Raw genomic sequence first — 27975 nt, 5'->3', positions numbered from 1 at the left:
AATAGTGAAAAATCATTAGAATATCATATTATGTGAAAATGAGAATTTAGCTCAGTGTAGTTGAGCAAGACTGCAAATTAGAAAAATATCCTGCCGCTCGATCTCGCACATACTTGAAAGACGAGCGCAAGTGCACTTCGAGTACATGTTTGGCTAGATCCATTGTTATACGCCAGAGAAATAAATGATTACTCGAAAATGGACTGAAGTCGTCGTGACACGAGCACCTGGAAGGGAGGCTCAATGGGTCGGAGAGATCATGATGCCGGTTTTCTGGGATGTTCATAGTATACTTTTGGAGTACTAAATAGATTAAAAACCAAAACCGCTGTGAAAGGACCTTACATGAAGCACATGAGCATCGCTACCATAGTTTAAATCAACGGTTTAGTGCTCCAATTACTTGCTTATCCACTTTGTTCACCTGATTTGGCCTCCTCGAACTGTTATCTATTCCCAAACCTAAAGTCATCTCTGAGAACCTGATACCGAAACATGTATAGCTAAAGTAAGTTTGTATATGACCTACAAATTAAGAAGATAGTTTCCGTTCTCCACGAATCGCAGTAAGAGATACATCTCGGACTACTTCTCAAAATCCATCACTTGCCTTGTGGATTTTTATGCTCTAGACCCCTCCCGGAACCAAATCCTGAGTACGGGATTGAATACTGTGGTATTTTTCAAAATAGTTTTTTTCGATTCTTGAAAGATTAATCAGAATCGGTTTAGTTGACCGTTTACTGATAATGACTACCGATTGGAGTAGTTTTTTGGCCGATTTATAATTTTTTCACGTTTCCTGTTTCGCCTCTTTAAGTGATGGTATAACATTTTTAACACACTTTACCCTATATATCCGAAACCAGATGTTGGATCCGGATGAAATTCCGTGCAAGATCACAGAACCTTCCATTTAAATCTAAGTTTGTGAAAATTTGTCAAACCATCGCTGAGAAATGTGAGTGTAATCCATTTGAGAAAATTAGATCACTATTTCCTGAGCCTCCGGAACCGTAATCTGGTAACCAGGATAGCCGAAATCAGTTTGTTTGGCCATTTTGGTTAGTCTAGAATTTTTTCTTCGCTTTTTGTTTCGCCCCTCTAAGTGATGGTATAAAAGTTTTTACACACGTTACCCTATAATTCCGGAATTGGTCGTCAAATGGTGAGATAACTAAGTCCTCACAAGTTCCTATCTCATGCCTCCACGTGTGTCTATGATGACATTTGATCAATAGAACGGCGTCGACTGGGTGCTATCGCCTTCTGCGTTAGTAGCAGAATGAGATGGTGCGAATTGACTCATAAGTTAAAGCCCATCCTAAAGTGCAATGTTTAGCATAGTATATAACAACATATGATTCTGTTGTTTATTACATCATGTATTATTATTATTAATGTTATTATTATTATTATTATTATTATTATTATTATTATTATTATTAGTATTATTATTATTATTATTATTATTATTATTATTATTATTATTATTATTATTATTATTATTATTATTATTATTATTAGAAGAAGAAGAAGAAGAAGAGCGTAACTTACACTGCCACATTAACTATTATATTGTATCATAGCATATTATTTCATATATTATCGTCTTACATGTTTTTTTGTCTTTTATGTTATTATATAATATGTTGTATGGTATTATACTACATTGCATTATATCATATTATATTGTATTATATTATATTATAGGGTTTATTATGAGTAGTACTACGTACCTCTGCGCAAAATATAAATTTGTTTTCCTTATAAGTTATCATTTTTAAAATAATCTTTTAACTAAATATCAAGGTCGTCACAAGGTGAGCTTGGTCCTCACTGGTTCCTGTTTCATGCTTACACGTGTGTCTGTGGTGACAATTGGTCGATGGAATGTGTTGATGGCAGAATGAGAGGATGAGAAATGACATATAAATTCAAGTAATATAATATCATAGCATATCGCAACATATCATTTTATTCATTCTATTAATTATTATATATTTCATTGTACTATATTATATTGTTTTTAGTATTTAGTATTAATATTCATTATTATATTTATTGTTATTATTATAAATTTGTCATCAATAATAATAACATATATTATTTTTATAGATGTGGATATTATCATTGTTATTAGAAGAGAAATATTCTACTTCCTGCAGTATTGCGAAGATAGAAGAGCATAACTGACACTCTACATTAACTGTTATTTTATATATTGTTTTATAATATATTATATTATATTATATGACATTGTATTATATTATATTATATTATATTATATTATATTATATTATATTATATTATGTTATATTATATTATTTTGTAATCTATCATCTATCATTTTATGTTATATTAATTTCATTACACTTTGTTTCATTGTATTTATCAATAAAACACATTTATCATGGGGACGTAAAGGGGAGGGAGCATCAGGGCATCGGACGAATTGATGACTGGACGAGGGATTGTGGATAGCCAGCCCAAGTCACTTGAAGGAAACTTGTTTCCTTCTGAAGGTTTGAAATGAGTCTGACGCGCCCTTCTCAAACAAACCATCGAGCGGGTTCAAGCATGTATAGCGATATGCTTCATCCATGCACTGGATATTATAGTTGGAAGAGCATCTTTTATTCCCGCGGAGTACGAGTAAGTGACTCTACTTACATATCCGCCCAACCGTTTTTGTTCGCTTTTCGGTAACAGCTATAGTAAGAAGGTGAATGGATGAGTCATATCGGAGCTACTGTAAGTCTACCCGCATCCACTGGCAAGTCCTTGAACTGATGGCAAGTCCTTGACTTCACATCACATCACATCACACTTTACCCTATAATTCCGGAATTTGAATCAAATCGGTCACGCCATCTCTACGAAAAGTGAGTTAGTAATTTTCAATTGGATATTTTGCATTAATCAATTTATAATTCGGGAACCAAGAGTCGGATACAGATGAAATTCAGAAGTTTCCTGAAAGATCATCAGTCATTTGAATCTAAGTTCGCTGAATCGGTCACGCCATCTCTGAGTAATAACATATGTTGATTTTTTTTGGCACATTTTACCCCATAACTCCAAAACCGGGAGTCAGATCCAAGCAATATCAGGAAGTTTGTATGGGACCATAAGAGCTTTCATTTGAATCTAAGTTTGTGGAAATCCGTTAAGGAATCTTCGAGAAAAGTTGGTGCTTTCATTTTCACAAATTTTTGCACATTTTACCCCATAATATCGAATCCGGAAGTCGGATCCAAATAATATTCAGGAATTTTGTTTGGAACTACAGGACCTTTCATTTGAATTGAAGTTTGTGAAAATCGGTTAAGCCATCTCCGAGAAAAGTTAGTGCAAAGAAAACGTTACATACATACTTACGCACACACAGACATTTTGCGTACTCGACGAACTGAGTCGAATGGTATATGACACTTGGCCTACCGGGCCTCGGTTCAAAAGTCGGTTTTCACAGTGATTGCATAACCTTTCTATATGAGAGGCAAACAGAGTTTTTTTCATCGAACTATTACTAGATATGAAAAAATGGATATCTATGATAACCCCAAGAAAGAAGGCGGATGTGTAATGTCAAAGACATAACCGGATGACGTGAATACGAATAAAATGTATTGTTAAACCGATGTGTTCTGCAACTGATTTGGGGAACTGAACTCTGGACCTGGATTATGCAGCTGAATTTTAGTTCGGTTCAGGATTCAGTTTTCAAATTTGGATCCAGAAACGAGCTCCGAAATTCAGGTGTGGTATCCAGTTCCGCGACTTAGTTGAAATTTCTAGAAATGATGGAATTGTGAAACTGAGTTTTGGAACCAAATTAAAGATCTGCATTCGCAAACTGAATTTTGAATCTGGATTCTGGAATGCATTTTGGAACCGAGTTCCAGAAATACAACTGAATATTTTATCCGGAATTGATTCTAGATTCTGGTCTGAAATCCCAGAACTTAAAACTCAGAACTCAGTTTCAGCATTTTGAACCTGATTTCAAAATCTGAACTCCGGGCAAGAATTTTGGAATCGAATTCTGATTTGAACCTCAATTTCAGCTCTTGAATTCAGTTTCAAAATTCAGATTCAAGCCCAGAATTCATCTCCGAAATTTAGTTATCGTGTTCAGGTCTAGAATCACAATCCAGATCACAGTTTCAGATTTCGGTAAAAAAAATCCAGGCTCAGAAACAAGTTCTAAAAATCATGTTCAGGTTCAGAACTATGATCTTGGATTCTGGACGAGGAGCTGAATTTTAGATCTGTATTCTGGAAATAAAAAAGGCGGGTGGGTAATGTCAGAGACATAACTGGATGTCGTGAATACGAAAACAACTGACATGTTCCTTAACACTTTCGAATATCAATTAGTTGATCAATTGTATGAATTATGTTTTCCACATTTTTAGCAAAAACGAAGAAGGCTTTACTTGATTTCGATTACTGTGAATTTCACACAGCGAAAAGTGCACAAATCAAATCAAATAGTTCTAGATTTGCACTAAACTGAGGATATTTACCTTCGATTTGGGAACAATTAATCCTAATAGTTCTTTAGAAAACTTTTAGAACCATTAGAACGGCTGATTTTGTGTGATGCTCTCCGCCGTTGTCCTCTTTTCGTTGTATTTTCACCAATGCAAACAACTGGCAGCTGTGACGTAATCGCTCTTGGCGGAACCGAAACTAGCTTGGAAAACGACACAAAATACATCTGCTCGCAGTGGCGATAGAATCCAAACTGATCCAATTTTTGTTGAGAGGTTTCTTTTTACGTGGTTTCGTTTGTAGTTTTTTCACTAATGGGCGGTCCTAACGGCTATATAAATAGCAGCATATAGAATTTTAATTTCGATTATTTCATTTCGGATTTGCATTTCATTGAAAGAAACTATCCGGATGCTGTACGGGAATTATTTCTGCCTTTCAGGAGGACCAAATTGAGGAACTCACTACGATATTAAGCACTGTTCGGAACATTTTTCTCGAACGATTTGTTGTGCACCAGCAAATATTTTGTTCTCTTCCTCAGAACCGATTCTGATTGGCTGTTGTTGACATGGGTCAAATGAGACAGGTTTTTCAATAGTGTACTATTGAAATACTTCAATGCTTTTTCTATACACGCTTAAGTTGAAAAATTTCGATTCTATTGTTAGTTAGATTATATAAATCCTTTCACAGATCACTGAGCTATGAGCTTTAAAAATACGAGCAAGGCAAACGCGCCTTATGAATTATCCTCTTTGATACTCGTTTATACCAAACATTTCAGAAAAGTTTAATTTTGAATTATTTGAGATTATGTCACACAACTGAATATTTTATCATAAAATTCTGATCATATTTCCGATGGCATGTAGCAAAAATTATGTTGATTCGTTAGATACAACAAGAGATATTCACGATCAAAAACTTATCACTCTCTCAGAGGGTAAATTTTGAAAAGGCACCCCATAGTAAAGTAAGTCGTATTCACGACAAAACAGAAACTGGTTTTGGATTCCTCTGACTGAATTTCAGATTTTTTAGAACTGGATTCTGGACGACCTGGATTTTGGTCGTAACTGAACGAATCAACTACACAGGTTAGAATAAATGAAGCACCGAATTTGTACTTTCTTGACTTATCAAACATTCAAGAAAACTTTAATTTTTAAATATTTGTGGCAGTCTTATAGTACTGAAAATTCTATCACAAATTGCGTACCTTATCTCCGACGGTGTGGAGAAAAATTATGATGATATGGTAACCAAATACAAATCACGGTCAACTTGATAAATTTTGAAACGGCGCCCTAAAGCAAAGTAAGACAGATGTGATGCACATTAAAATATCTCACACCACTTGTATATCCTGAAGTCAGCGAAACACATTCAATCCAACACACAATAGACCCAAATAAAAACTTCGATAAAAGTGCGTGAAAAATTCCTAAGCAAAATTCCGATTTGCTATTACTAAAGGAAAAATAATATCGTAGAAATTGTTTGCGAAAACTGGTGGAGGCTCTGAAACAACTTTGATGCCATTTCCCTCGAATGCCCAACGCAGGGATAGCAGATAATTCCTCCTTTTTATGAAATTGAAATCTGGAACTGAATGTTTGATTCTAGAACTTCATTCTGTATTTGGAACTGAATTCGGAACATGTTTTAAAGGTCATGTTGTGCATCTGGTGGGACCAAAAGGGTGCTATGTATTAACGAGCGATCGTTATTGGCTGCAAATGTTGCATTTGAGCCGTGCTTTACGAGAAGAACGACCGGAATACAAACAAAGACATGATAAGGTTATTCTCCAGCATGGCAACGCTCGGCTTGATAGCGCAAAAGTCGTGAAAAAATATTTGAAAACTCTCAAGGGGAACATTTTGCCGCACCCGCCGTATTCTTCTGACATTGCTCCTTCTGATTACTTGTTGTTCCGACGGATGCGGTACAATCTGGCAGGTCATCGATTTACTTCTTTCCCAGAAATCGAAAATTTGCTTCAAAATTATGTCACTTGAAAAGACAATACATTTTTTTCGGAATGAAATTCGAAAATTGCCAGAAAGGTGGGAAAAAGTAGTAACTAGCGATGGACGATACTTTAATTAATCAATAAATTCTATTTATATTGAAATAAATCCAAAAACCGAACCGAATTAATTTGTACTAATTTTTAAACTTTTATTCCTATATAGAAATCTTTTCGGAATGGCTGCCACACACACACGGCGCCCAATTACAATTGAATTACTTTCGCAGTTTATAATTCACTTGCACTCGCATGCGGCGATCGGTACATAAAACTTTCTACTCGTGCAAAGTAAGTTTCCCGTTTTCTTCGTTAGCCTCTCACGAATGGACCATATTAAATCTATTATTATAGTTTTCATTCCATTCTTTCCCCTCGTTGCTGTTTTCGATTGGCCATCCTCGAAACGATTTTCGCACATGCACTCGAGAGGTGCCGCCTGTACCGTCATTTTAAGAATTCGAGAGTGCAAAAAGCCATTCATAATGCGACTGACTGCGTGCTCAGCCACCGGAAAAGTGATGATACTGGCTTAGTTTTTCCTCGTTTTCCTCCGTCCCGATCATCTCCAGCGGACAACGCTTATTCGCTTCTATGAATTATCCGTAGAGGTATTCGGTTTCGTCTTGCTGCGGGAAGGATTTTCCAAGCTACGAGTATTTCTGTGAACGAATGTGTGGATTTTTGTGTGCATGGATGTGTGTGTTCAGAAACAATCAGTGATAGTGGAAGTTTTTTTCCCTCTCACACGGTCAACCTACGGAGCAAACAGGGAAATTATTAATGGTCATAATATGATGGTCATTAGATCACAAATCAAAAGTGGATTTCCAGCAGAGCGCCCACAGCACAGACAGAGATTTGCCAGTGTTTGCAGTTTTTCCCCAAGCAGTTTTACTCAGCGGGGATGCAGTTGATCTACTGCGCTGCTGGTAAAGCTGGAAGTCCTTTCCTGAGCGTAGAAGTGTGATGGGAAAACAATTTCATTTTTCTTATGATTTATACTGAACGATATCTAGAAATATTTTATGGTCATCTTTTGAAGTAATTATTTTGTTCGAAACATTAGGACTGCTGTAGTGATAGAAAAATAGGAGTTAATATCAAGCCTAGTACTTTAATGTTATGTTTTGGATGATGATTATTAAAGGCTATAATATTATTCGCTTTTATATTTTAAAAACCGAGATTTTCCACTTGTTCCGCTTTCGATATTACCGTAATCGGGTCTAACAAACTCATGAACAAATATGAACAACTAAATTGCAGTGAGAAATGTTTCGTTTTGTTTCATGATGGGGTTAAAGGTGAGACAGAACCGAACTTTTTACAATTTTTTTTAATAAAAAATCTAAGTAACAGTTTTGCTGATTTTTAACCTGATTAATTGGGTTAATTCATAAGCTAGCAGCATGATCAAAAGAGCTATTGGAGGGTTTCATTTTCTCCCACCACTGGTAGTAGCATGATTTAATTTTCAGAGTCTGGGAAATAGTCAATGTCACGTTGATTGAAGTCATCAAAAATGTGTACTTTTGCTTCGAAAGGTAAAGAGTGTATCGAAAATAAGCTATCCACATAAATTTGTGTTGTACGCATGTATTTGTGATGGTTTTTTATTATCAGATCACAGCATGCTGTGTGTTTGGCTGTCAGCTTTCGTTTGTTAACTTGTTCGTGCGGTTGAAATTCTGCGTTTTAAAAATGTCGCGTATTGAAAAGGAAGTGAAAATTAAGGTTCTGGACACATGGCTAAGTGAGAAGGGTATTACTGTGCGAAAATTGGCGAAGCGGTTTGCCAGTGTTAAATCCATCATTAATAAGTTTGGGAAACACTATTCTTTGGATGAGCTACCTCACTGTCTCCAGGAGGGCTTGCTGCCTTTATATAAGAAGCATAGTACACCTCGACTGTTTTGGCCGGATTTAGCGTAGGATCACTATACCAAAACCACTCTAAATTCACTTGCGGAAAAGGGTAAAAATTTCGTTGAGAAAAATATCAATCCACCCAATTTTTCCTCAGTTTCGACCCATCGAACGTTACTGGGCAATCGTAAAGACTGGTAAGGCAGCTGGGAACATGCAGAAGTTCAAAAAAATTTGGGCTCAAGCGTACAAAAAAAGCGATGCAACATTTGTCCGGAACTTGATGAAGAGTGTTCGATCATAAGTTCGAAAATTCGTGAAGGAATAACTTAAATTTCATACGGTTTTCATTATGCTCAAGTTTAACCTCGTACAATTAAAGATTGCTTTTTAGTTTGAATAAAATATCGTTTTTTATTAAAGTTTGTGAATAGCTTATTTTCGATACACTCTTTAGGTTAGTTATGATTTCTTCAGCAATTGCGGCTGTTGTTTGGGGGAAAAAGCACTGAGCAGGAAATATGTGTTACCCCTGCCGGACGAGCTTTCATCCATTCATGATCGAATTGTTTGATTTTTCTAGTGGCTTTGAACTCAGCACTAAATTTTGAAGGAAAATATTTGGAATTGGAAGTAGATTTTGGTTTGTTGCATGTTGTTACTAGAAATCGGAAAAATCTTTATTTTCTCACATGCATCATCGGTAAAATGGTTTCTTCTTAAGGGTAAGGAGTGTATCGATAAGTAACATAGTTAGCAACATTCAAACAGTTATTACTCTGAAATGGCTTAATTTTTTGCAGCGTGTTTTGCGGTGACATGTTTGTTTACATGTCAATAAAAGCTGCGCAATCGATTGGTTTCGGTACGGTTTATCGTTTCAATGATGAGTCGAATTGATCCGGAAACGCGAAAGAAAATTCTGCACACTTGGTGCTCAGAAAGTGGTGCGCGTACAACGAAATTGCAAAACGGGTGAAGGTGCACCACACCAGTGTCAAAAATATTATCGAGAAATTCAGTAAGACCCTTTCCATGAAGGATTTGCCCCGATCCGGTAGGAAAACGGGTCCCAGCCAGCCCGGCCGGGACTTAAAGGTGGTTGAGTACATCAGGAAAAAAACCATCGGCGTCAACGCGGGATTTGGCCAAGCAGTTCAACACCAGCATCGGGATGATTCAACAGATAACTCCCTGAAAACGTACAAGAAACAGAAAGTGCCGAAAAAGTCCCTGGTACAGCAAGTTCAGACCAAAACAAGAGCGCGAAATCTGTATAACCGGATTCTACAGAATAAAAACGGATGCATCCTGATCGACGACCAAGGAAGACTCTCGAGCGCTGCCCGGACCGCAATATTGTACGAAATCGGTGTACCAGGACCTGAACGACGCTGACACCACGGTGGCGATGGAAAAGTTTGGGCAGAAGGTGTTGGTCTGGCAAGCAATTTGTACCTGTGGTTTGCGGTCGTCGATTTTCTTCACGAAAGGCACAATTAACGCGAAGGTGTACGAGGAAGAATGTTTGAAGAAGAGAATGCTCCCACTGTACTGAAAGCATAAGGCTCCTCCTCTCTACTGGCCGGGTTTGGCATCAGCCCACTACGCCAACTCCGTTCTACAGTGGTTGTCAAAAAATAATGTACAGTTCGTGGAAAAGGACATCAACCCACCGAACTGTCCGGATCTTTGGCCAACTGAAAGGTATTGGACAATTGTCAAGCGGCACTTTCGGAAGGAAGGTACAGTGTCCCAAAACACGCAGGAGTTTAAAAAAAACTGGACAGCTGCCACCAGGAAAGTCACAAAAGTAACTGTGCAGAATTTAATGAAGAATGTCAAGTCCAACACAGAAACTAGGATTTTTTCCAATATAATCAGTGAATGTAAAAAAATGTAATTTTTCTACAATACAAACTGATGTCAAAATATGTTTTTTCGCTCTTTTATTCAATAGTCAATGTTGCTAACTACTTTTCGATACACTCCTTAAGTAATTCAAAGGACGAACTTCGCGCCAACTCGAATAAATGTTGGCTGCACTCTCTCAAATTTGAATGAAATTTTCCGAACATGTAGACTTTGTCATAAAAAGCCTCTTTGTATACTTTGATTTTATTCCAAAATTGATCTAGACTGTCTTTTAAAAAGGACCAAACTTTTTTAACCTATTGTTTTCGAATTGTTATAGTATTCTATTTTTTGCATGATTTGTCATTTTTCGACTATATGTTTTGCAAATAATTGGTAAAAGCAAGTCTTGCCCTTTTCCAAAGACAGTCTAGATCAATTTTGGAAAAAAAAAACAAAGTATACAAAGTGGCTTTTAATGACAAAGTCTACATGTTCGGAAATCATATTCCAAGCAAAGTAAGCAAAGTGGCTTCTTGTGATAAAGTCATTGCCGAAAAATTTTTATTCGAATTTGAAAAAGTTCTGCCAAATCCGAATGCGGTTTGGCATGAAATTCTCTATTCGAATTATACAATGAAAAAAAACCGATGATTTACAAAATTTGATGTTGATTCACAAGAAAAAACATTTTCGAATTCAATGAAGTTTTGTCCAAAGTTATGTAATTATGTTGCAGGATGGACATTTTTAAGGGAAAAATGATTTTCCTACAAAAACTTTTTCTTATCCAGCACTGATACATTCTGCCAATATCGCGCAACTAGAAATAGGGTGTTCGGTGTAATTTTTTCACAAATGTAGTTTCATTGGATGATAATGACTTTCACTTTAGTATAGTTTTCGATAAAAGACACTGGATAAAAATTCAGTTTGGACAAGAAATAGTTTTTGTTAGAAGAATTTTTTCCTTAAAAATGAAATGCATGAACGGTTTTTTTTATTTCGATTATAGAGGTTTTAACCTTAAGGTCATTCGCCTCTTCGGACCAGAAATATTTTCTGACCCTATGTGCGGGGTTGGGAATCGAACCCAGGTGGGCTGCGTGAATGGCATCGATTTACTCATCACGCTATACCCGTCCCCATGCATGAACGTTTGGTAGGGAATGTAACCACCTACCTTCGAAAAGAATTAAATGAAAATATAAAATTTTTAAATTCAATTTTGTTCAGTGTAGGATTCGATAAGAATTTTTCAAAGAATTTTTGTTTTATTGATTTTGTGAAAAGCACTTGTACTACATTCTTTTGTAGGATTTTTCGTTTTTCCACCATAACTATTAAAAAAATAGGGTAAAAAAGTTTGGCCCTTTTCAAAAGAGAGTCTAGACAAATTTTGCAAAAACAAAGTATAAGAAAAGTCCTGGTATTACATTCCTTTTGCGGAATTTGGCCTTTCTGTTTCAACAGATTTCGCAGCCGATTCTTAGCGTACAGAGTTATTGCATGGCTAGTACTACGATCCTTCCAGATCAGGACTCGAACATACGACAACTGGCTTGTAAGACCAACACCCTGTGCCCTGAACCGCAAACCCAGGTTGGCATGCAAACAATGTATGCAAAGTGGCTTTTCGTGACAAAGCCTATATGTCCGGAAAGTTTCATTCAAAGCTGAGAGAGTGTTGACAACTGAGTATACTATTTTGCGCGAGATTCGTCAAAGTAGGAATAAAGAGTATGTTGTTCAAAAACGTTAGAATATGGTAGTTGATTAGAAGTTTTGGTACTAGCTGCAAATGACTAATTTTGTTTAGTTGAAAAAATCTAATGTATAGAAATATACAGATATTTTATGGACTTAGGTAGAATGTATAGAAATTTTTAAAACGAAATTAGAATCAATTATTATGCAAAAAATCATTCTTCAATTTTTTCATTAGCAGTCAATCTAAACGCTCAAGTGGGGTAACCGACCGAATATTGACCGTTTTTTAGAATCAGCTTCTTTAAGTAAAAGGAGTAAAGGAATTGTTAGAATATTTAATTTATTATATTTTCAAATATAAGAATTAGATTTTCTATATTAATCGAAATGGCCAGCCAATTCTTTGAAACCTTCGCGGCAATAACCGTCAACTAGTGGAATTTTTAGCTTCCGCTACAGTAATCTGTAATTTAAATGTAAGGTTTTTGGCATGCCCATTAAGCACGTGTCTTGTCACCTCGAATATTACAAAAAAGTAAAAATATCGTGATATGTTTTCGAAAAAAAATCGATGTTTTATCTATTTTTATTTTATTTTCGGTCATAAATGCTTATTATAATTGTTTGTTTGGCTTTTTAAAAAGTTAATGTTATAGAGAAGATCTGTACAACATTTTATAAGACTTTGGATGAGAATTTTGGGAGTCATTGCGCTGGCGGCAGCTCTGAGAAACGCATTTAAGGCCATCGTCCAAGTCCATGAAAAACGTGAAAAACCTTATCTAAATATGTGTCTTAATGTAATTTTTGTAGCCAGTATAAGGTTTGTTTATTTGAACTCCGAACTTTCCAGCCATCTTCAACCTGCAGATAGATAAAAGTTTTTCAAAGGTCTGTTTTTTTCGGTTTTGGCAATTTTTTCAAATTTTCCATCGAAAATTTTCAAAGATGACACGTAAAAAATATTCAAAAACCTGCGTCGGGTGGAAAAAAGTCGAAAACACGTTTTCTTTCGGCACGCCAGTGAAGACATTGCACTCCGTTGCAAAATAACATGTGTTCTGCACTTAGCAGAAACTTTTCGTCTGCATTTAGCATTAGGCAGTTCAATTTGAACTGCTCTGCACTGATGAGTTAAAGTCGAAACGTAAAAAATATAAACAATAAGCCTGTTTTAAACATATGTTTTTCAACAAGTACTGCCCCTCTTAAATCTGATACATTCTCACCAATATGACTTTATTTAATAATGAAGCAACTAGTGAAAGCGTAACTCGTCAAACGACAAGACGACGTTACTCTGTTACAGAAGAAATAGATTACATAAATTTTTCAGAACTCATTATCTAGGCGTTGAATCAATCTTTAAAACATGTAACATTTTTCAAAGTGCGTGAAAAAACCACAACTCAAACAATTCAGCGAAGTAACGAAACTCGGTTCGGGCGATACTTCAATTCGTTGTGCACCGAAAACAGCGTGAAAACACTCCAAACAAACAAACAAAATTTGGACACGCGTTATGCTGTGAAAGCAAGCATAAATAACTTAATTTTCGCATTGCCAGCACGAATCTTCAGCTAGCCTAGCAAGCATTTCTGGAACTGAAATTTATGTCTGATTCGATTCTACGCCGCGACCGTTCCAGGCATTTCGTGAGTGTTTCCGTGGATACTCCGCGGCCTGTCGCTTGGGAAGGACGGTTTATTTACATATGGATTGTTTCGTTTTTCGATACATACGAATTTTGCAATTTTGCCCACTGACTCAGACTGTTGGCTGAATCACGGTCGCATTCCACGAAGGATGGTTTTTTTTTTGGGCGGTCGTGCTCTTGCATGTAGAATAATTTGTGATTTGTGCAGTGCACCAGTTTATGGTGAAATAAATTAAACTGCTTTCTGAAACAATATGCAGTGCAATTTGGGCTAAAGTGTGGGGTACTACTAATACATGCAGGGACGCGATGAATTAAATGAATATCACATAAAATTTCCCTCCCTTGGGAAACACGAGATAGTTAGCGCAATTTGGGGGTGATAAAGTATCAGAGTGTTGTGTTTGTCTATGTTGTATATGGAGTGTGATGATTGTGACAGATCTGCATGAGAGTGGATAATTATAGTTATTCCAAAATTCTAATGATCTAATAGAGAATTTCCTTCCCGAAAAAATGTATATACCTCGCTGGCAGAACAAACTTGTCATAAAAAAAAATGAGAAAAAACAATCAATAAAGTATCTCATTTCGACCCAGTTCATCCGCCAAACATCACTGAAAGGAAGTTATCAAGTTCTCGGTCAATGTGGAGAAATTTGTAATCTTCGTTTCCTTGATGACAATCGAGCTAGCGAAACTGAATACTGATAACAAACGAGACAAGTATTAACTGTCAACATTGGCCATGAGCTAATTAATCGCAGATAAATCGCCAGAATGAATCGCCGGTATGGCGAGTAGGCTACTATTTCTCCTATCGCCCTGTTCCGTCTCCTGAGCAATTTTACTTGTTTAGTTCGATTGCCATTCTTCTATTAATTTCACCAGCTGTATTGGCTTCCGGTATTGAATCGTCACTATCCTTGGATTTTTCCGTCGAAACTCGCACTGTTCTGTATCGCAATCAATATGAATCTACGGAATGTCTTAATTGAAAAAGTTGTCGCTTTGTTATAATTCTTTTCCTCGTTTTCAATTTTCTCTTCCTTCCGCACTGTAGCCACCCGCATCCTGTTTCCCGAACCGGCTCGGCAGGATATCACTTGCTCTGATTGTGTCTTGTTTGTGCCGTGCCGCTCCCATCATAAGGAATCCATCCCCTACGGTAGAGTAATAGGAAGAAGAAAAAAAAACAGCAGCCCAACAAAATCATCCATTGGAGCAAGCTCGCTTTCTTTCGCCATCATTGCCACAGTTTTACACGTAACCGACACAATTTATCCCCGGAAAAAGCTGTGGGTGGCAGGGGCGGTTTGGGATGAAGGAATCTGCATCGGGAGGACGAGTATTTTGTGCCATGTCACTTGCTGGGTTGTTTTTCACCCGAAACGAGCGAGTGTTATTGTCAAATCGAACGTCAGTGCAGACTGGAGTGATGTGTGGTAAGAAGAAGCGGTGACATCAGTGGACTGCGGGAAATGCGATTTTGCCTTAATTTGATTTTGATGTCCGCAGTCAACATTACGCCACATTACTAGATGATAATGTTTCGACGAAGTTTTGTTTAATCGTCAAACAACGTTTGTTATTATCTAACAGAAATTAGCTGAGTAAAGTTTCCTTTCTAAGCACACATTATTTTGCAAGTGATATTGTTGCGAAATTAACCTAATCTGAATCTAAGGTGAAATGTAGCGGAATGCGAAAATCGCGTTTTTGATCTATTATTCAAAAACTAGACCGATTTTCGAAAAACCAAAAACACTTAAGTTTTCGAAATCAAATTTATCATAACTAAGTATTCTTAGAATTTTGAAATTTTGCTTTGCCGAGCCGTTATTGGTTTTTGAAATGTATAAACGGTTACTGTTCCGTTCCACGGGGATGATTTTAGAACTGAAAAGTAGTGTTTGTAGCAGAATTTCACAAAGAATCTGAAAATGCAACTCAAAATTATAAAATTTTAGCTTAAATTACCGAAATTTTCTTTATTGCTTGCGCGCTGCTGTTTCGTATTGAAATGGTGTGAGAAATGCACGGTGGGCACGGTGGCATGATATCGTGAGCAAAAATTACATATCAAATAATGACGCGAATTTAGGCAGCATTGGGTTTTGTGTTGAAATAAAAACGAGTTGAATACAATAAAATGGGTATTGTAAGAAATCGTTTATTTTCTAAGTAACTGTTATTTATAATGCTAATAATGTCCAATTCTGTTGAGTTCAATGTTTGATGTTGCTGAACAGGTATTATTTTAGATTGTAGCAATTTTTATAGCGAAACTAAAACTTCATTTTTTGACAAGCTACTGAACGAAATGAATACAAGCCAAGTATTATCGTTCATTAACCTGATATACAAAAAAAATGATAAACATTGAGGGTCAGCTTCGAGCCAGTCAGCATGGAAAACTTATTGGAATTCATTGGTTTTTCAATTATTATGAATACAATGAATCAACGCTTGATTTTGATTTCAAAATCGATTGAATAATAATGAGCTACGAAATAACTTTATATTTAGTTTCGTACCCCAATTATGTGCTTGAGAATACTAAACTACTAAATAATTTACTAAATAATTTTAACTGCATGGTAAGATGAACTATTAGTTATAATTGGAATATATTTCAATAATGTAATCTAAGAAATTATTAAACTATTGATGATTTCTGGCACCGGAGGCCAGAGGACATTTGATCTTCGGTTCGTTATCGTTGAAATAGACATTTCTAGACTTATCATGCTCGGACCATTGATCAATTTCAAAGATGTGACTTTTTGTTCCGGATATATGATGATATAAGTGGCGTAACCGACAAAACGCGTTGTATTTATACGCGCTCAATTTTCTCAGAGATGGCTGAACCGATTTTAACAAACTTGAGCTCATTTGAAAGCTACTGTTGGGCCATTGATCAAGTTCGAAGAACAAATGGCTGTGACTTTTTGTTCCAGAGATATAATGGTATAAGTGACGTATCCGACAAAACACGTTGATTTTTACCGCTCTTATATATAAGAGTGCCAAAATTTTGGGATCACCTCTATTTTCGTAAAGCTCTAGTGCTCAAAAGTTTAAGCTCCTCCAAAAAAGCCCTCATACGAAATTTGAGCTAAATCGGATATGCGTAAGGGGTGCTGCCCGGTGGTAAAGGTTTGACAATTTTCGATCTTGAAAAAGCACCATAGGGGGGAGTACATGAAATTTCCAAAATCGAAATTTTTTTTTGATGCCGAAACTCTTAAAACTGCATGAAACATCGAAATTTAGTGTCATCTCAAAAAAAACATTTTTTTGAAAAAATCAACTTTCTGGGATTTAGAAAAAATTTCATATTTTTTCTAAGTCCCAAAAAGTCAACTTTTTCAAAAAAATTTTTTTTTTCGAGATGACACTAAATCTCGACGTTTCATGCAATTCTAAGCCTTTTGGCATCAAAATTTTTTTTTCGATTTCGAAAATTCCATGTACTCCCGCCTATGGTGATTTTTCAAGATATATGAAAATTTCACTAAGTGGACTAAGAAGGCTTTTTTAGATTAGCATCACTGATTACAAATAGGCAACGCAAATGTCAAGCACTAGTTTAAAAAAAATGATGCTGACTGTGTGACATAAACACTGAAGTATGCTTTTGTGAACTACTCGAATCAATTTGAATCAATTGGTGACAAAATTAGCATCCAAAATTATTTAATAAAAGTATGAAACATATTTTCATGAGACTGGTATGAAAGAAGAGAAAGGCATTATCACACCACTAGGTGGATTAAGAAGGGTTTTTTTAGATTAGCATCACTCTTCTAATATAAATAGGCAACGTAAATGCCAATCGCTTTATTGGAAAAACGATACCGAGTATGTGACCTAAACACTGATGCATGCTTTTGTGAACCACTCGAATCAATCTGAGTTAATTGGTGTCAAGAATGAGCCAAAATTAATGTCAGAATTTTTTTCATAAAATGATAAAAACTTCATGAGACTGCTTTGAAGAAAGAGAAAGGCATTATCACACCACTAGGTGGATTAAGAAGGGTTTTTTAGATATTATTTTAAGCCCTTAGAAGGGCTAATTTTGTAGAATGTTCCCCATGGTTGTTCACTTTTCGTTGTATTTTGCTCCAATGCAAACGACGACACAATCGTTCTTGTTTGAAGCGAAACTTGCGCTGCGAACGTCCCGCAGCTGAAATGCTTCTTGTGTGGATTAGAGCTGCTAAATGTCACTATCAACGAGCAACTTTGCACAACGAAGATTGGAAAGTTTATGTCACTGGACTGCTGCCAACCAGGCTCTACCAATCAGCATATATTGAGTGTCTGAGAGCCGATCTGTCATAACTTAAATTCTCTTGATATTATACTCACCAGGACGCTCATCGATTGCCGATGCGATTGATATTATCTTCATTTCTCCTGTCACCGCTTGATTACGATGTGACTAAATATTAATCAAGCAGCATAAACATTGAATTAAATTCATGTACACCAATAAACTCCGAAATCCGATGACTTTTTACAAAGAACAATGAACTTTATCAATTTATGTTCATGTTGGTACTCTCATGGATTTTTTTTTACTTCAACAGGGAATAGGAAAATGAGAGAGAAAACAAAATGCGTCACCTATCTTCGACTGAGTATACTTCTACTTGGTCATTGAACTATCGAGTATCTCATTTGACAGACACTTTGACCGTACCGATTACAGTTGACGATGATTTTAGTCAGTCTATCAAGGTCATTTGACATGACTGAAAATTTGCAGCTCTGGTGTGGATTAATTCAATACTGAAGAAATTTTTGCGAAGGGTTTTCCTTTTATGGACAAATGGGTGGATACTAGAACTGGAACCGGAACTGAGCTCTGGACCTGAACCAATCAACATGATGCTCTCTCTTGACTACCTGCTCAGTCAACTGAGTAGGCTAGAATGAACGAAATATTTCAAGTGTTAACCTTTTACAAACCGGATCACGAATTGAGGAGGCTACTGGGTTTGGCATATTCAACAATAATGTTTCGGTTTCAAGGGGCTGGGGTCCACTAGGAGATTGATAGTACCTATTAGCTCTCTCCGGACTGTACCAGCCTAGATGCCATGTAGAATCCGGCGGAAAAAAATGAACCAAGAATAGATCCACTGCTTCCATGTCGTAAAAGGCGACAATTGCAGGAGTTTCTTTTTCCTTTCAGTTATCAGATATTTTCAATGTTTCACTTCTGATTACTCTATTTTACTAAATTATCCCTTTATTCAACCTATCAAATTCCGTCTAACTTCGGAGAGAAGTTTTATTAGGAATGATTTTTTCTTCCATGTTATTTATTGTCGTTCAGGATTATAAAATGAATGATAAAAATCAACCATTGCGCAAATCCGTTTATATTACAAAGTTAATAACAGAGATAACATATATACGTATATTGAATACATAGTAAAAAAAACACTTGATATTAAACAGTAAACAACAGTAAATTAATATTTTTTCCGGTAGCAAACAGTAAATTAATATTTCAAACAGTAAATTAATATTTTTCTCGGTAGCCGGCTGCCCAGATCAACCAATATAACTAATTAATAATTTTAATAAATAATTAAAATAATAAAGCGGAAATAATAAAGAATCAAGACGCGTGTGAAATCTGTTGACCTTTGTTCGGTGATTTAGAATGATTTTATAATAACTGCTTAGAATATTTCAATGCGATGAATCAACTTTTTTGTCTAAATCCTATTCGCTCGTTTATTTTGTGATACAGTAGTTTCATTTATAAAAAAAGGGAAGTTTTTATTCTTTACGCGATAGTATTGCAAATTTTTCTTCAGTTTCCTCGAATAAGAGCTGTGAATCAAGACTTCCCGGGACTTCAAAATAGGATATTGTTGAAACGTTCACTCGGGAAGTCAGTGAGTTTAGTGGTGCATCCGAGCATCTTGAAACCGGAACATACTGAGTCGCGCGCGAATAATACCAATACTGAAATTTTTACTAACAAATATCCTTTTCCCGTGACACTTGTGGAGTGCGCAGTAGTATATACGGCCTCTAGTAACAACAAGTGTTGGACTAACATCCCTTCCCATTCCTTAGACGATCTACGTTCGGTCCTGGCCGGCGCCGGTACTGATCAATGATTTCTGGGATTACCAGAAGATGTACATTGAAGGATGATTTACCAGTTCCAGGTCGGATCATCTAAAAACTACCTGTACAATTTCAGCTACTTCCGATCAGTAACGGAGTAGCAACCAGGGGTAGTCGCTCAAGCTCAAGCTCAAGCTCAACAATAATGTTTCGGTTTCATTTAGGCTTCAAGAACCTGCATCTGTTTATATAGCAGAGTTAGCAGCAGTTCATTAAAGTTTGAGTGTAATCGTCACATTATCTCCAAACCATTATTTTCTTTTCACAGATAGTCTGAGTGCAATGGAAGCCATTCGCTCAAGCGCTGCTGGCAAAAATGAACCGTTTTTCTTGGGCGAAATAAAACAGTGCCTGAACGACGTATTGAACAATAATTATCAAATCACAATAGTTTGGGTCCCGGCTCATTGCTCCATTCCAGGCAATGAAAGAGCCGATAGTTTTGCCAAACGTGGTGCTATTGAAGGTGAAATTTATGAGCGACCGATTCTATATCGCGACTCGCCAAAGAACACTTGCCAGCTGGCAAGTTTCTTGGGATAGAGATGATCTGGGACGGTGGATGGACTCAATTATTCCTAAAATATCGACAAAGGTATGGTTCAAGGGACTGGATGTGAATAGGGATTTCATTCGTGTGATGTCCAGACTCATGTCCAATCATTACACGTTAGATGTACATCTCCTTCGAATTGGACTTTCCGAGACTAATCATTGTGCTTGTGGCGAAGGTTATCGCGATATTGATCATGTCGTTTGGACATGCGTGGAGTATCGTGATGTCAGATCTCAACTAATAAATCCCTTGCGTACCCAAGGTAGACTATCCAATGTCGCAGTTCTTGCTTGTCGTGACCTTTCTTGCATGAAACTTCTTTATCATTTCATAAAGACAATTGAAGTTTCAATTTAATAATTGACCCTTTTGAGGGTTAGTTCTGACTCCTACTGCGTCCATTAGTTCATCCAATAGCAAAATTTTAATAAAAATGATATGCTGATAAAAACAAACATAAAATAGGTTACGAAATTAACAACAAAATGTATAAACATTTCACCTTATTTTATAATTTATAGCAGTTAATCGTTTCTTTCAAATAAAGGTCTTAAGTAGATTTAATAATAAATAACGAAATACCTAATATTATATTTTAAAAATAAGAGGAATATGTTTTATTAAACTCAAATCGTTGTGACTATATTAGTATTATATTAGGATAAGAATTCTATGTAAATATGATGCTACGGCGAAGAAAAACTTATGTAAATTGCCTTAAGAAATAAACGTATTTTTGAAAAAAAACCTTTTACAAATACCCAATAGATAACGCAGAAATGAAATATCGCTTACTACATCAAAACCGTCGACTTGGGTACGAGTAAGGTGTCATGAGTTGAAGGCATCGATTAGCCCACTACGACATACTAGTTCCGCTAATCGATTCTGGTATATTCGAATAGGGTAAATGATATTATTTTCATTTATTAACAAATTCGGTCACCCAGGCTTCAATTTGAAAATCGGTTTTCATTGTGATTTCATAGCCTTTCTTTGAAGAAACACAAAAAGGTGTGGGAGGCTACTGTCAGGGACATAACTGTATGACGTGAACTCGAAAAAAACTAACACGTTTCCTTCACACTTCCGAATATCGATAATTGCACAATTAATTTTAAACATGGTTTTAAAATACTGTCCTCCCAATTTTATAAAATACAAAACATTTTAAATAAAAAAATTGCTTTTACTTCTGCTTATACATACTGGGAAGCTTTCTGCATTCTACCGGAAATGCAAAATGGTGTCGCATTTGTGAAATCTTTAAATCATCTCGGGGGCTGGAGGTTTTATTTAATGTGCATTTTGACAACTGCAGATCGTTTAGCATCTTTTCAAGATGCAATTTGTTTCCTTTTGTTTTCCCTCTTCACTAACATCACAATACCTTTCTAGGCAAATCACGGCAAGGCACAAATCTCCAAATAACTAGGGGAACGCGCCACTTGACCCAATTTATTTTGTTTGTTAATTATTTATTATTCATACAAGGGTTAGCCAAATTTTGTGCTAGGCCACATAACCGATTTTGATACGTTGATGGTCATACAGGCAATAGCAGAAACTTCACGACTGCTTAGTGGTTCAAATTGAACTGCCGAACTGCATTGATGAGTCAAAGACGAAACGTAAACATACTTATTGTTGATATATTAAAAACATTTTGTAACTCTAAAATGTTAGAATTTTTGGAAAAGGTGTTTTTGGCTTTTAGAGCAATTCAAACAGGTTTTAAATAAAAAAAAACTCAATTTACACACGCACAGATAAAAATATTTACATCTAGTTTATGCAAATATTTGGAGCAGGAATTTGAACATAGAATTATATATTTTGAAAACAAAAGTAAGCGTAAATAAAATACACTGTATTATTAATTGAAAATCACGTTTTGCTTCCAAAGTATTTTGAAAATACATACTTAGAAAAATTTACATCTTTCTAGATGCTCATAAAAGGAGCGTTTACTTGCATTCATAATTCAAAACACGTAAAAATAAGTCATAACATTAACTTCACAGTACATTTAGCTGAAGCTTACATCGACACAGACGCAACATTTATTTTTCGATGTTAATTGATTTAATATTGTGTCATCAACGAAGAAATTACGGCATGCTTGAATGTACGTCAAGCGTAAATTTCTTTTTTTTTTTTCAAAGAGTGTAGGTGAAAATAAAACCATTCGACTACCTTTTCGACGACTGATACGACATTGGATTTCAGTCTTCAACAAGTTAAGTATGACAAAATAAAGTCTGAAAAGCTTCCCATCAAACCTATTTTATTTCGTCTGCCAGGCTGTCAGTTCAAACATTGTTCATTCAATGTTGATTCTTCATTAAATCACTCAAAAAGATCTCACTTAACTCACTCTCTGAGAGGTTTGCAATAGCAGCAGCAGCCCAGCAGTTATCAAGTACCCGGCATATCGGTACGAAACAGAATCAAAACAAAAACATAAATCTTTACTTCGTGTATGACCGAACATTATAATGCCTCACATAGTCTAAAAGAAAAAAAAACTGAGAAAAAAGCTACTCACAGTAAATATATGAGCGGATTCTCTGAGCGGATTGCTTACCGGGAGTACGAAGACTGTGTCATTCCCTCTTTGCTATGTTATGCCGAATTCTCGTCGGCGTCTAATTCCTGCCATTAGCATAACAACAAACAACAACCCTATTCTCCCCGCATTGAAAGAAGAATGCTGACGAGTTCGCTCCTGTAGGATGACAAATTTGGTGGCGGATATGCTTTTTCTCGAGCCGAATCGCCCCGATTCGAACTCTCTCCCGTTCGTTGCTAGTCTCTCTGGAAGGGCAGCGTGGAGAAGGAGAGCATTAACATTTCTCACCGCATAACTTGAGCATAGTTTCATAGCATGCCACGCGGTCGCATGGTTTTCCCGATGCTATGCGGCTCGGTTACGGACTAGACCGTGGCAAGGAGCGAGAGTCGCGACGGGTCGCGAGATGTGTAGTACGATGAGTTTCCTTACGCGTCAGCTGCTCTCCCTGCCCGGTGGCGGTGGCGTCGGCGGCGACGATGGCAGTCACGCTTTCTTTCCATCATTCCGAACTCCACTCCAGTTGGTGTGTTCCACCCAAGTTTCGTCTGACTAGCTTTTCGGCCAGAAACCAACGAGGGGCTAGAATATTTTCGCTACAGCCGGCGTGGTTCAGTCTCGTATCGGTTCTAGTGCGCGACGGAAGCGAATTTTGTGCCATCGTCGTCGGTTCGAGCGCGCTCTTTCGGTGGCTCGTGTTGGTCTCGTGCGCGTAAACTCCCGGTCGTAAATATTATTGTTCATGGAGTGATTCACTCGACCGCCCGCCCGCCAAGCTTCTGGGTCGAAGTGGAACGGTTTTATGACTGTCGAATCAATCGAGAACACTGTGAAACGCTGTGCGCTTTGGCAAAAGGATTAAATAACTTGCTGTGCTATTCATAGAGCGGTGGACTGATTGAGTGGAAGGTTCCGAATTGCATTGACCCATATTATGTTGCCCAGAGCTTGGTGATTGAGCGCCAGTGAGCCAGTCAGTGACGACATCGTTAATAATAGCGAATGCTGATGCATTTACTACTTTGCCGAGTGCCGAGCTGAGCTGAGCTGAGTTAGTGCAATGTGAAATTTTCAAAGAAGTAAGCATCAACCGGCTAGCGGTGGAATGAAATTGAGATGGAGGAAAACCAAGCGTGCTTAGAATGGTTTTTGCGGTTTGGCGAACTTCACAATTTCTGAAGGGTGTGAATGGGAGGATAATGATTGTGTACAGTAGGTTACGTTAATCGTCAACGGATCGTAAACAAATCCGGAGAGTGTAAATGGTTTGGATATTGCTTGTTTCAAGCTGTGGTGAAAACATAGACTGACTGTTGTTGATTCAACGGTTTCTATTAAATAACAAACAAGTACCATCCCAGGTTATCACCAAATGTAATTCTAAATCTACCGACGATGCTTTTCAACTGAATTGCAATGTGACTAATGTCTGAGTCATAATCTTCGGTTTAATTCATTTGATACCCAGAAAAAAAATGAAATTTTTCACGACATGTAAATCAAAAGTAATAATAAATAGACAACAGTTGAATCGAAAACCTATTTGAAAACCATCATCGAAGTAAAACTAAATTCGAATGTATTGATATTACAACGACCAAGACTGTATTTTTGAGTTAATGTTTGCTTAAAATATGTGCATGAAATATGATGTAAGTTCACGAAATATTTTTATCTGTATATTAATCAAGTAAAAGACAGTGAATTTCACATTTTCACGGTCTGTGGTGTTATCCCATTTCCAGTAAGAATTCTTCCTGGCCGTGGTATAAAATAAAATTGTAACCATTTTACATGCACAGCAAATAGCATCAAATTTACAGGTGACGCATATCCACGTATGACTCAATTAATAATACGTGATTCGTAAAATGACTGAATTTTACATGAATTATTTCAAAATGGGTCAACCATAGCCTGCCTTTCAAGCAGACGCGTAGTTTTACATGTTTTAGCACTTAAAAATATGTCCTAATGCATTACATATATATGATATCAACTTTAGGAATATGTTATTTATGATGTTCGTATATGTCGGTCTCAGAAGACGTAAGTTTACACGATTATTTCTAGGTCTGCACGCACTTAGACAAACGTGCTTTATCCACCTAGCAGTGAGACGATACCTTTTTTTAACGATTCATATGTTTTATGCTTCAGTATTCAATTGTGACTGGAAATAATGGCAATTGTTTTATTAATGTAAATAAGACAACGTATATATTAAAATGAACAGGACAATACCAATAAATTATAATTTTGTTTTGAAAATATTTGAGTTTTGTGGTTTGAGGTTAAACACTTCAAACTCGAAGAATTTTATTGCCAAAGAGGAACCGTGCTAAAAACAAATCGAGCCGAAATACTACGCTGAAGCGTACTGTATTCTATCATTCAATCAGTCAGAAACGATTATATTAAGAATTGTGTTTTAATTTTGATTCCAAGTATCATTTCATCGTTCTTGGTTCAAAAATCCCTACCATTGGGATATGTCGGAAAAATCGACTACACCAATATATCCATATCTCCGTTAATAGTAAACGGATTCTTATAATCTATGGCTTGTTTGATAAGTATTACGATAAAGTATCTGAATTTTCGAAATATATTTAATTTCAAGGTCAATTGTGACAGTTACTGTCAAAAAATTCCTCGATAAGTAATCAACATCTAATTACGTGAATAATCCACCTGGAAGTGAATTGTAACCTTTTTTAACGCTTCACATATTTTCTGCATAAATTTTCGTTTGTTTCCTGAAAATTGTGGCGAAAAAAACGATATCTCCGTGAATAGTTGACAGATTCTTACAATCTACGACTTATTTGATTGGTATTACGGTAAGGTATCTAAATTTGATACTATTTAGAATACAAGGTCAATTGTGACAGATTACTCGGAGAGTAATCATCAGATCCGAAAGCAAAAACAAAAGCGTCTAAACCTATTTTTTGTATTTACATTAATAATAAAAGGCGGGTGGGTAACGTCAGAGACATAACTGGATGTCTGAATACAAAAACAACTGACATGTTCCTTAACACTTCCGAATATCAATTAGTTGATCAATTGTATGAATTATGCAAGCATTCCATATTTTTCGCAAAAACAAAGAAGGCTTCACTTGATCTCGATTACTGTGAATTTCACACAGCGAAAAGTGCACAAATCAAACCAAACTGTTCTAGATTTGCACTAAACTGAGGATTTTGACCTTCGATTTGCGAACAACAAATCCTAATAGTTCTTTAGAAAACTTTTAGAGCCATTAGAACGGTTGATTTTGTGTAATGCTCTCCACCGTTGTTTTTTCACCAATGCAAATGACTGGCAGCTGTGACGTAATCACTTTTGCCGAAAGCGAAACTAGCTATGCAAACGACACAAAATACATCTGCTCGCAGTGGCGATAGAATCCAAACTGATTCAATTTTTGTTGAGAGGTTTCTTTTTACGTGATTTCGTTTGTAGCTTTTTCACTAATGGGCGGTCCAACGGCTATAAAAATAGCAGAATACAGAATTTTAATGTCGATTATTTTATTTTGGATTTGCATTTCATTGAAAGAAACTATCAGGATGCTGCACGGGATTCATTCCTGCCTTTCAGAAGGACCAAATTGTGGAACTCACTACGGTATTAAACACTATTCGGAATATTTTCTCGAGCGATTTGTTATACAGCAGCAAATATTTTGTTCTCTTCCTCAGAACGCGTTCTGATTGGCTGGTGTTTACATGGGTCAAATGAGACAGGTTTTTCAATAGTGTACTATTGAAATACTTCAATGGTTTTTCTATACACGCTTAAGTTGAAAAATGTCGATTCTATTTTTTGTTAGATTATATAAATCCTTTCACAGATCACTGAGCTATGAGCTTTCAAAATACTAGAAAGGCAAACGCGTCTTATGAATTATCCTCTTTGATACTCGTTTAATTTTGAATTATTTGAGATTATGTCACACAACTGAATATTTTATTATAAAATTTTGATCATATTTCCGATGGCATGTAGCTAAAATTATGTTGATTCGTTAAATACAACAAGAGATATTCACGATCAAGAACTTATCACTCTCTCAGACGGTAAATTTTGAAAAGGCACCCTATAGTAAAGTAAGTCGTATTCACGACAAAAAGGAAATACTACATTTTTAGGCCTCCGAATAACACTGCTTCATATCTCGAAACCAATCCATTTTAATTTTCTTGTAATAATTTAGTCTACAACTTCACCGAACTTCTCTTTCGTTTACACAAAAATATCAAAATTTTTTGTAAAAATGGAACGATTTTAACAATTTATGGCTTGTTGGATAACTATAACCGTGTAGAATTGAACTTCAAAAACATATTTCGTTTACAAGGTCAATTGTTACAGATATTGTAAACAACTGTAATTTTCACATAAAAGTCTGGATAACTTAGAAAGTAGATATAAAATCTAAAACCAATAGCGTAATTACTTCTTGGAAGACTTTCCATTAGCATCTTGTTTGGTAAAAATCGGTCCAGTCATTTCTGAGATCCAAACCTCTGTATTTTGCACACACATTCAGATAAATCAAATGGCTTACATTCCTTTTGTGGAATTTGGCGTTCCTGTTTCAACAGACTTCGCAGCCGATTCTTAATGTACATAATCATTGCTTACGATCCTATTGACACTGAGAACTCTTCCATGTCGGGACTCGAACATACGACAACTGGTTTATAAGACCAGCACCCTATGCATTGAACCGCCAACCCGGGTAGACACACATACAGACATACAAACACACACCCGAATAAAACGCGATAGAAAACTAAAATCAAAATAAAAGTGTATTTTATTATCATTGCTTTTTTAGGCTTATCCAATAAATAATTTTTGACATAGTTAAATAATTCTTCAAATTGGTAAAACAGTTTTGCTACTATTCCGCAATTTAGGGAATAATTTATGTAGGTATAAGACCAACAACAACCAAATTGTTAGAAAAGTTTGATAACTTCTAGAGCTGTTTTAGAAATTGTTGGTGAATTTTGAAAAAATGCAAAAAATACTTAAATTTT

The 27975-nt window shown here is 36.2% G+C and overlaps 1 protein-coding gene across 1 annotated transcript in view; it reads left to right on the top strand.

The window, feature by feature from the left end:
* Positions 1-23521: 23521 nt before the first annotated feature.
* LOC131429619 (netrin receptor unc-5-like) overlaps positions 23522-27975 on the top strand; it is a 330312-nt gene continuing 325858 nt past the window's right edge. The window contains exon 1 of the mRNA XM_058593852.1: positions 23522-23994. The gene's annotated coding sequence lies outside the window, so the exon portion shown is untranslated. The remainder of the gene's footprint in view (positions 23995-27975) is intronic.

Source organism: Malaya genurostris, chromosome 2, assembly GCF_030247185.1.
Source record: "Malaya genurostris strain Urasoe2022 chromosome 2, Malgen_1.1, whole genome shotgun sequence".
In the NCBI taxonomy this organism is placed as follows: Eukaryota; Metazoa; Arthropoda; class Insecta; order Diptera; family Culicidae; genus Malaya; species Malaya genurostris.
Note: the sequence above shows the minus strand (reverse complement) of the source record. Positions and strands in the feature narration are given on the sequence as shown.